General features: G+C 33.0%; 1 pseudogene; it reads right to left on the bottom strand.

The window, feature by feature from the left end:
* Nucleotides 1-3,016: 3,016 nt before the first annotated feature.
* LOC143623676 (uncharacterized) lies at nucleotides 3,017-8,869 on the bottom strand (annotated as a pseudogene).
* Between the last annotated feature and the right edge of the window lie 641 nt (nucleotides 8,870-9,510).

Here is a 9,510-nt window from a genome sequence, read left to right as displayed (position 1 = left end):
CATAGTAATCATAAACATAATGCTATCAAAATAGGAATAGTATTAAATAAAAATAGTAATAGTAAACTTCTAATAAACGGACGTAAGACGTAAAAGTGCGTAACCGGACGAACGTAAACTAACATTAACGAACAAACCTAAACGGACACATTATGGAACGTTCCGAAACAAAACTGAAGGAAGTTCCGGGTGGTTTCAGCCGTAGCTAGTGTTGTTTGTTATAAAAATGAGAAATGAGTTACCCTGTGCAAGTTGAAAGGCGTCCCGCCTACAATGACTTGAACATCCTTTGAAAACGAATATCTCGACATCTTCTTCCTTCTGAATCTGTACTTCTATATGTTGAATTGTATAATATAAAAATCAAATGATTTATGCCGAAACAGAATTATGATGTGAAATGCAAACATAAATGAATCGAATAATAATAATAATTATAATAAACTTACAATAATAATAATAATAATAATAATAATGTGAAGATGATGACTCTGTGTATTGGAAGGAAGAAGTGAAGTGAGGTGAGGTGAGGTGAGGTGAGGTGAGGTGAGGTGAATGAGGAGGATATTAAGGGGAACGAATACAAGACTGTTTCCATTTGAATGAATTTGATCTTCATCTGCCTAAAATATCGCATTCTTTCTTTCAAAATAATACTAATTCATACATACATTTTTCTCTTTTTTTTTTTTTTTTAAGTTTGCTCTCTTTTATCCAGAATAATTTGTTACTACTCAACCTCGATCGTATAAGTTTTCTTGTACATGCTATTTAATTTATGACGCCATCCGCTTTGACTTGCAACCACTATCATAATAAGACGTTCGATACTTTAATGTACTACTGTTCAGTCGTTAAAACATTAATGCCACGGTTATTCTCTTTATTAGATTCTAATAGATTTTTATATTATGTCTCCGCTACGTATCTTAAATTAATTTTATCTTGAAAAAGAATACTATTGTTTATTCAAAATCCATTAAATCGTTTTAAAACCAACTAAAACTATACCTATTATCTATACGTTGTAAAATATCCTGTCTAAAAAATGGTGTAAGGTATTGTGTTCGGGATTTGGTTAAGCTTTATAAATTTTCTATATTTTCTAAAGCAAAAGCAAAAGTGTTACATGCGGTTTATTTAATCACGATGTGGTGTCTTTGGAAAAAACGGAACACCTTAGTCCACAATGGGAAGTCGATTAACCTTCATTGTTTGATTGAAGAGATTAAATCTCTTGGTTACCTCTGGAACAAGCGTAGGTTTAAAAGAAAAGGTTTGACGTGGGAGGACTGGACCAAGTTTCGATTGTAATTAGTCGTTGTTCATGCTTTTGTTGTTTGGTGGCGAGCCTTGGTGATGTCAAGCCCGGTTTTTCTTGTAATAGTTATTGGTGTTGCTATTGCTAGCTTCTTACTAGTATATTAATAAATTTTTTGTTTGCCGTTTAAAAAAAATGGGTGTTACTTTTCACATCCTAGCCTACAACACTCATCCTAGTCTATAAATATAACTATTATTTGATTGTTGCATCTTTTTATTTCGAAAATAGGTTTTGTATTATTCTTTTATGTTGAATGAATTAACTGTATGTTTCTTTATTGAATTCAAATGTAAATTTAAATTTTGTTTTGGGGAGAAATTGTCGGTGGAACGTGGTGAAATTTCAAACGTGTGATAATTTTTAGTTTTGACTTAATTCTCCTTTTTCTTTGTCAAAACTTAGTTTTTGTTTTGCTTTTTTTTTTTGTTTAGAAGATAGTATCCGCAAATTAACGAGTATAAATATACAGTAAATTATCTTTATTTTTCTAGAAACTTCCGAGAATAGAAACTGAATTTTAGTAAAAAAGAAATAGAAAAAATAAATAAATGTATCAACTTTTAAAATTATCTCATGTAATGCGCTAATTATAAAAATAAATTTAGAATATTACTGTTGCCTTGAAAACTATCTGTTAAACTTAAAGTAAAATATCAATTCAAAAAAATAACACATACATTAATTTCATTCGAAAAAAAAAACATTAATTAGAACGTGTTCCCAAGTTAATTTATTGATGGATAAAAAAAATAAAATGAGAGAAAAGAAAAAAATTATTGTGTTTCAGAGATTTTTTTAAATAAGAAAAAGAAATGAGATGAGAGAAAATTGTGTTCCTGAGTTTCATTAAGACCTTATGCTATGGGCACGGTGGAGGGCAGCCTTGGGGCGCGGAGGGCGCGAAATACCGCCGAGAGGGGGCGCAGAAGGCGGGGCGCGATGGGTTGGGGCTTCACACACACATACATATATATGTATGTGTGTGTGTGTGTATAAGGGGCGTCAATGGGCTTTAAAACAACAGCACTGTGGAGAGGCTTCGATGCCCCCTCCATAAAGGATAGTCTAAATAAAAGAAAAGAAAATAGATGGAAGAAAAATAAGAAGTAAAAAGTAAATTGGAAGGAATTTTTTTGTTTCTAATTTGGAAATAAATGAAAAGAAAGAAAGGTAAAAGAGGAGAAAATAAAAGAAATTTTTTTTTCTTTTTTTTCTCTTATTTAATTAAACTCGTGAGAACAAAGTGTTAAGCGTTTAAGTTGTATCTTTTTTTAATCCAACGTTTTTTTAATTTGTCTAATGTTTAAGGAGAAACGCAATTAGTAATTAGGGTGTGTTTGGGATTCCTTATTTAAGGGAAAAGGTCTTTTTGTGATACGGTAAAAAGGTATTATGGTTTTTTAATAAAGAGTTTTCAAAAAAGTGTTTGGATTAACATAAGGCAATAAGTTATTTTTTAAAAAGTGTTTGGTTTAACTTATTGATGTAAAATGATTAAAAAGGACATTTTTGTATAAGTGAATAAGTTGTTTTTAAAAAGTGTTTGGGATTGCTTGTTTATACCATTTTATACTTTTTCATCTCTAGCATATTGAAAAAGAAATTACAAAATATACATCATAAAATTCGTTTACATATACTATAATTTCTTGATTAGACCATAATAATATTACATTTAGAATGTTAAAAAAAACACCAAAATGCACAATAATAACAAACTAATGTCATACTACATTTTTCTCTGCGATTCCATTATTTCTTACGCAATAACATCTCTTATCGCTGCCATAAGCATAACATCGTTACCCGTACGGTTTGTAGCCGGAGCTTCTTCATGATCTTCATCACTAGAACCATCTTCTGTGGGATTGAAAGATTCTTGTTGGGCCGTTTGAAATGTTTCATCAAACCTACCGACCTTTCTAATAAAGTTATGGATAGCCATCGATGCTATCACAATTTTCACTTGGTAATCGTATGTGTAATTAACATGCATATCTCTCAATAAAGCCCACCTAGCTTTCCACACTCCAAATGTCCGTTCAATGATATTTCGCAGTGATAAGTGGTAATAGTTAAATGTTTCTTTTGATCCGCGAGGAGCACGCATAACACTAGTCTGTCCCCGTCAAAAATCCGGTATATGATAACGAATGTTCGCACCTTTGTATGGAGCAAGATACCCTTTAGTATTTGGGTATCCGGCATCAACAACGTAATATTTTTCTACAAATAAAAAAAAAGTCGTGAGTAATTCAAACAAGTATTAAAAACACAAATATAGCACTACTAAAATTACTAACCACCCGTTGGATGTGGAAACTTAAGGTCCGGTCTTTGTAAGGCTTCATTGAAGATTCTCGTGTCATGGGCACTCCCCTCCTATCTGGCCCATACAAATGTGAAGCACATGTTAAAATCACATGCCGCCATTATATTTTGCGTGGCATATCCCTTTCAACCAATGTACTTCGGTTGTTGTTCAGTCAAACCGATGCCCTAACAGGTGTCCCGTCAATAGCGCCAAAGCAATTCTATAAATACAAAAGATATCATAATTAAAGCATTTGTTAAAAGTAACCGGAACATTTAAAACCTAGAACATTAAATTATACTTTGAACATTAGATAATATCGAGGATTATTTAATATATGTGCGGGTACATCATCATTATAGTTTGCGGCTAGCTCGATTATTTCAGCACTCATCTTAAGCACAAACGATAAGACTTTATAGAAGTGTCTATGAATGGTTTCCCCGGAATGATTAAAAGATTCTTGGACAAACCTATTCGTACACCCATGAGCCAAAGTCATCAAGAAGATTCCGGCCGACTCCTCAATAGATATATCGCGGGTTTGTGTCAGTCCGTATCTAGTGACAAGATCTACACATAACTGTCTAAAAACTGGTACGTCCAGTCTAAATATTTCATGGCACCTTCTTGGATGGCCATTTAATATTTCATTAATAAACATGTGCCCTGTGCGGTCCGACGTATGACATGGCGTTCGTTTGTTACGCAAGTAACGAGCTAATATTATCCCTTTGACAACTAATGCACATGCCCTTTTGAGTTCTATCTCCTCGTCCACCCAATATTTTTCACCGTCATCATGCAAATGAGAGTCACCACTATCCATCCTATATAAATATAAAAGATGCATATTGTCAAATGATAACACAGATATAAGAAGTATAGATAACGCATATTGTCAAACGATAACATAAATATAAGTAGAATAACATAATGTCAAACGATAACACACATATAAGAAGTAGAAATAACACATAATGCCAAAGATAATACAAACATAAAACTTAGAACAACAACACATAATGTCAAATGATAAGATGGAATGTAAATCAACTAATCAGTCTTCAGAAGTAACTTAAGGAGCCCCTTCTTGGATTCATGAGTCTTTGGATACATAAAAGCATCACGATTTTGCTTTTCGATTAAAACACGCAATGCACGTAAATACTCATCGGAACCTTCTTCGAAACCAGGAAAAGTGATGACAATGCTCTTGCAATCTTCAATTGTTGGGTAGGAGTTATCTGGTGGAAACGTTTGTGTGCTTTCTGTTGATAACAAATTTATTACGCCATCTAACTTTTCTTTTAAAGATGAAGCTTTGCTCTTGGTTGAACGCTTGTTGGCAACATCGTTAGACTTCTTCCTTTTACCCGAACTACTTCCAGCCAAACTAGGAAACAAATGCACATCAACACCGAAACTTATTTCATCACTGTCTCCCTTGCCCTCTATATTGCTATCCTTTTGAAATTGTAATGGAGTCATAGCTTGATCTCCTACGGAAACCGAATCCCGAAACAAAGGAGAATAGTGCATCTCAAATATTTTCAAATTTGCGTCCCTAAATTTAGCAAAGTCTTTATCTTCCTACAAGATAAATTAGAAACAAGAACTAAGCCAAACGTGCACAATACATGTAACTAATAATAAAGGTTCTTCAAAAGGTAATTTCATTTGCAAAAAAACCAAAAAGTCTAGTAGCCATTGTTTTCAAACAACAATTGCCACATCCCAAATGTTGTATCTAATAGTAACATACGGGTTCTCCTTTGTATCATGCATGATAAATTCGTAATTTGTGTGTTGTTAGGGAAGAAAACTTGTAAGACTTGGCTTAGATAACCTCAATATTTTGCATTCAACCTGTGGTTTCATAAAATGTCTACCCCTAAACTTTTTAAAAATCATATTTTTAAACTCAAATGAACATTTTTGTAACATTCCTAAAATTTTGGTCCAAATTTGATAACTTAGTAAAGTTGAATGATCAAAATTATTCTGAAAAATAAGTAATGAGAAAATTTAAATACAGAAAATAAAATTATTTTATAAGAAATAATAATAAAAAAAAGAAATACCCACATCTCATTCGGTAAATCTTGAGGACGAATTTTCTAAAAAGTGAGAAGGATGTAACAACTGCCAAACTTTCATGCAAAAAATGTGAAGTTTAAAATTTGTGAATCATGTTAATAATCTGGCCAATTCTACGCCACATTTCTTTTCATTTTAAAGAATAATAATTCAACATATTTTATACTTATTATATGTAGATTTTTAGTATTGAAGAAACTAGTTTAGGAGAAGAAACAATCATTTAAGATGTGAGACACGTAAACGAACGTTCAACATCATCAGTTTTCATTCAATAAAATGGTTAACTCATATAAACTAAAAATAGAAAAAAAAATGTGAGAGCATCAAATATAATAAAAGTTAATAACTATTTACCATAATAAAATTTAATGGATCATACCTTCATGATGAAGGAATTTAATGGTGAATCATTCATGTTAATATAGCCACGTTTCATTGTGGATAACTCATATTGTTATTATTTATATAATTCAGTTACTAGAGATATATAAGTGGGGTTGGTCACACAATTACTCGCTGCCAACTTGTTTCAATAAGTATATAAGAGTATTAATGCATAAATCAAATAGAGAAAAGAAAAGCTAACAAAATTAGGAGGTGTAACAAAATTAAACAAGAGGGCACGGGACAGTGAGTGACGGACAATAGTCTTCAACGGAGTCGCAACGGTGATTTCGAATGGTCCATGGCGGCGTTACGGCCGTCTAGGCAATCATAACTTCGAACAACTCAACACGTGCCTGACAACGTGGATCGCAAAGGTGGTCGCAGACCGTCCACCAGTAATTCTAACGGCCCGCCAGGGTGCAATGCTCAACTACAAATATATCGCCATGAAAAATCACTACTTTATACTCTACCTTGGTTTGCATGCCCCGGTGTCCCGACAAGCCAACGAGTCTCCGGGCCTTGTAGTGCCATGCTCTCGTAAAGTGTTCCGACATTCCAAACCATTATATCGGTTCCTTGAAGTTCGTGTTAAGCCCCGAAGTTCTGACGATTTAAACACTAGTACGCGATATAGAGTAGAATTGCTGCTCGTACAAGCTTTGGTACATAAGCTCCGAAATACCCGTGTAAGGTAGAGATTCTGCCTAAGTCATTATTTTATTATTACTATGTGGCTTGGACCATAGTCAGGGGTATAGCCCAAACCTTGATCATAATTATATTTACATAAGCTTTAAACATACAAAGGATTATAGTAATGTTTCTTTACAATTAAGAAACATAGAATTTTTCATTTATGAGGATATAGTCAAAATATAGTTTCTTCACAATTAAAAAAACATAGCATTTTATATACATAGAATATAGTTGAAATATTGTTTCTTCATGATTAAGAAACATAATATTCAACATACAAAGATAACCGTCAATGAATGTTTCTTCTTGAAGAAGAAACCGATTATAGATGTTTCTTCATGAAAAAGAAACTCAGTATATGATTGGTAAATAAACATAAAGACTACGGGTCTAAATATTTTATTCAAACAAATGATCAATCAAGGTTTAAAACTATTAAAATCAGACTAAAGGCCTGTAGCCGGATCAAGAGACGATCCGGGTATTTATATAAACATGTTTTATGATAGGTTAATCATCAATCATTCACAGTCAAGGTTTCAAACGCACACCGACAGTGCAGGTGGATACGTTAACCTTTTCAATCAGTCAAAACATATTTATACTCAATAAGACGAATGGGTGTTTGTCTTAACGAGTCAATCAAATGTCTACATGAGATCATGTGATCTCTAAAACGTTATAATACAAAGTAGAGAATAAAATCAACTCAGACCGAATACGCATGTGTCTGGATCCAAACATAACTGTTAAAGCTCAATCAATCAAAGGCGAGGTAGCCACGAGCTTAAACGGTCATGACCAGTTCTCTGTTCAGGGCCGTATGGCTCGGAGAATACCTTTATGTGTGTAGGGCAGTGGTACATATACCGGAAGTAGAAATGCTTCCGCTGAGTTTGTCGAGAAAACTATATTTGTATTGTAATCGTCATTCAAAATGTTTTATTGAGTCATACGTGTTCACCAGCTATACCGGAAGTAGAAATGCTTCCGCTGAGTTTGTCGAGAAAACTATATTTGTATTGTAATCGTCATTCAAAATGTTTTATTGAGTCATACGTGTTCACCAGCATATAGCTGACGTATCTCCCCACATTGCAGGGAAACATGTTAGTACAGTTAGCAAGGAATTATAGACATTTATGAAGATAGATGATCGCAAGTTAAAGATGGCTCAGTTTTAAATTATTAAAAATATTATAAGCAAGATTTAAACATGATTTATAAATCAAATCCTTGGATATTTATTATCCGATAAGTTTTTAAATAAATTAATATTTTAATATAACCAAGTCTTCCGCTAAAATAAACCGCAACTCTGATGTATTTACAAAACAGGTACCAACTATTGGACATTCGCCTAAGCCCTAAGCCGGGGTGTGACAATCTTGATCGGAAAAGAATCACTAACGGTTAAAACTGTTTTTAGGCAGCAGCTTCAGCAGGTCATAATATGATCGTTGGATTGGAAAAAACCAAAAAAGTCAGCTAACCGGTTAACCACTAACGAACAAAAAAAATTGTTAAAAAAACCGGTTAAAACTGTTTTTATGCAGCAGCTGCAGCGGTTCACGTTCGTTTATGTTCATGTTCATTAAACAAAAGATATACATGTTGCATTAGTGTTCATGTTCGTTAAACAAAAGATGTTCGTTTATGTTTTGCAGTGGTTCACGTTCGTTTAAAACTAGTTTTTTAACCAGTTTTTAAAAATCAGTTTTAATAACCGGTTTTTAATAACCTCTAATATATACCACCTATTGTCCCATAAAAGGTTCAACAATAAACCATTGATATCTAATATAGTTTTTTAAATTACATCTAACAGTCTCTTTAACCCGAACCGATTAACCTGAAAACCCGAGAAAGTTGACCCGATTAACACCACTAACTAAAAATGATTAAAAAAACAGTAGGAGTGTAGAACTTACCTTTATTTTCTCATCCCACCACTCAGGCGATGCATCGATTAAGCTTCTCGTCCCACCAATCCCCGTTTCATGCCTCATCAACCGGTCATAAAGCTTCCATTCTTTTTTCATGACGTCCCATTTGTTTTTCATCAAAGGTTATGCCCGTTTTTTCATGCATAATTTGAACTGTATTCTTCCACCCAATCTTACTAAAGTGAGTACCGGGTCTATTCCCTTTTCTAAGTTCAAGCAAGCACGCATTGATAAACTCCTTGAACGTATCATTGTTCCATAAGAATTTTTTCCTAAGCATACTATTTCCATGATTCATAAAACAAACACATCGAATATACCAAGGTAAAACATATTAGTGAATATAAGACAACAACTAGAGGCGAAACAAAGAATTGAGCATATAATATTAATCTTAACTAGGTTTGTTTTCAACTACCATTTGTTGCTTGAAAATGATGTTTTTCATTCTTTCACTCAAAACTCCTACTAATTCCTTTCTTATAATGAAATTTTATAGTCATTGACAAAGAACTGTGGTTTTTGTCTTCTATTAAAAGCACCAAAATACCATTAAAGCACCAAAGAACTATGTCATTCACAAAGAAATTTTCATTCAATTTTATAGTCATTCACATAATATAAACATAACATAATCTATTAAAACACCAAAGAACCGTGTCATTCACAAAGAAATTTTCATTCAATTTTATAGTCATTCACATAATATAAACATCACATAATCTATTAAAGCACCA

The sequence above is a fragment of the Bidens hawaiensis genome, unplaced genomic scaffold (assembly GCF_021521415.1).
Source record: "Bidens hawaiensis isolate Kalapana, Puna unplaced genomic scaffold, B.hawaiensis_p1.1 tig00003510_1, whole genome shotgun sequence".
Classification (NCBI taxonomy): Eukaryota; Viridiplantae; Streptophyta; class Magnoliopsida; order Asterales; family Asteraceae; genus Bidens; species Bidens hawaiensis.
The sequence above is the reverse complement of the archived record's forward strand: the minus strand, read 5'-3'. Positions and strand labels throughout refer to the sequence as shown.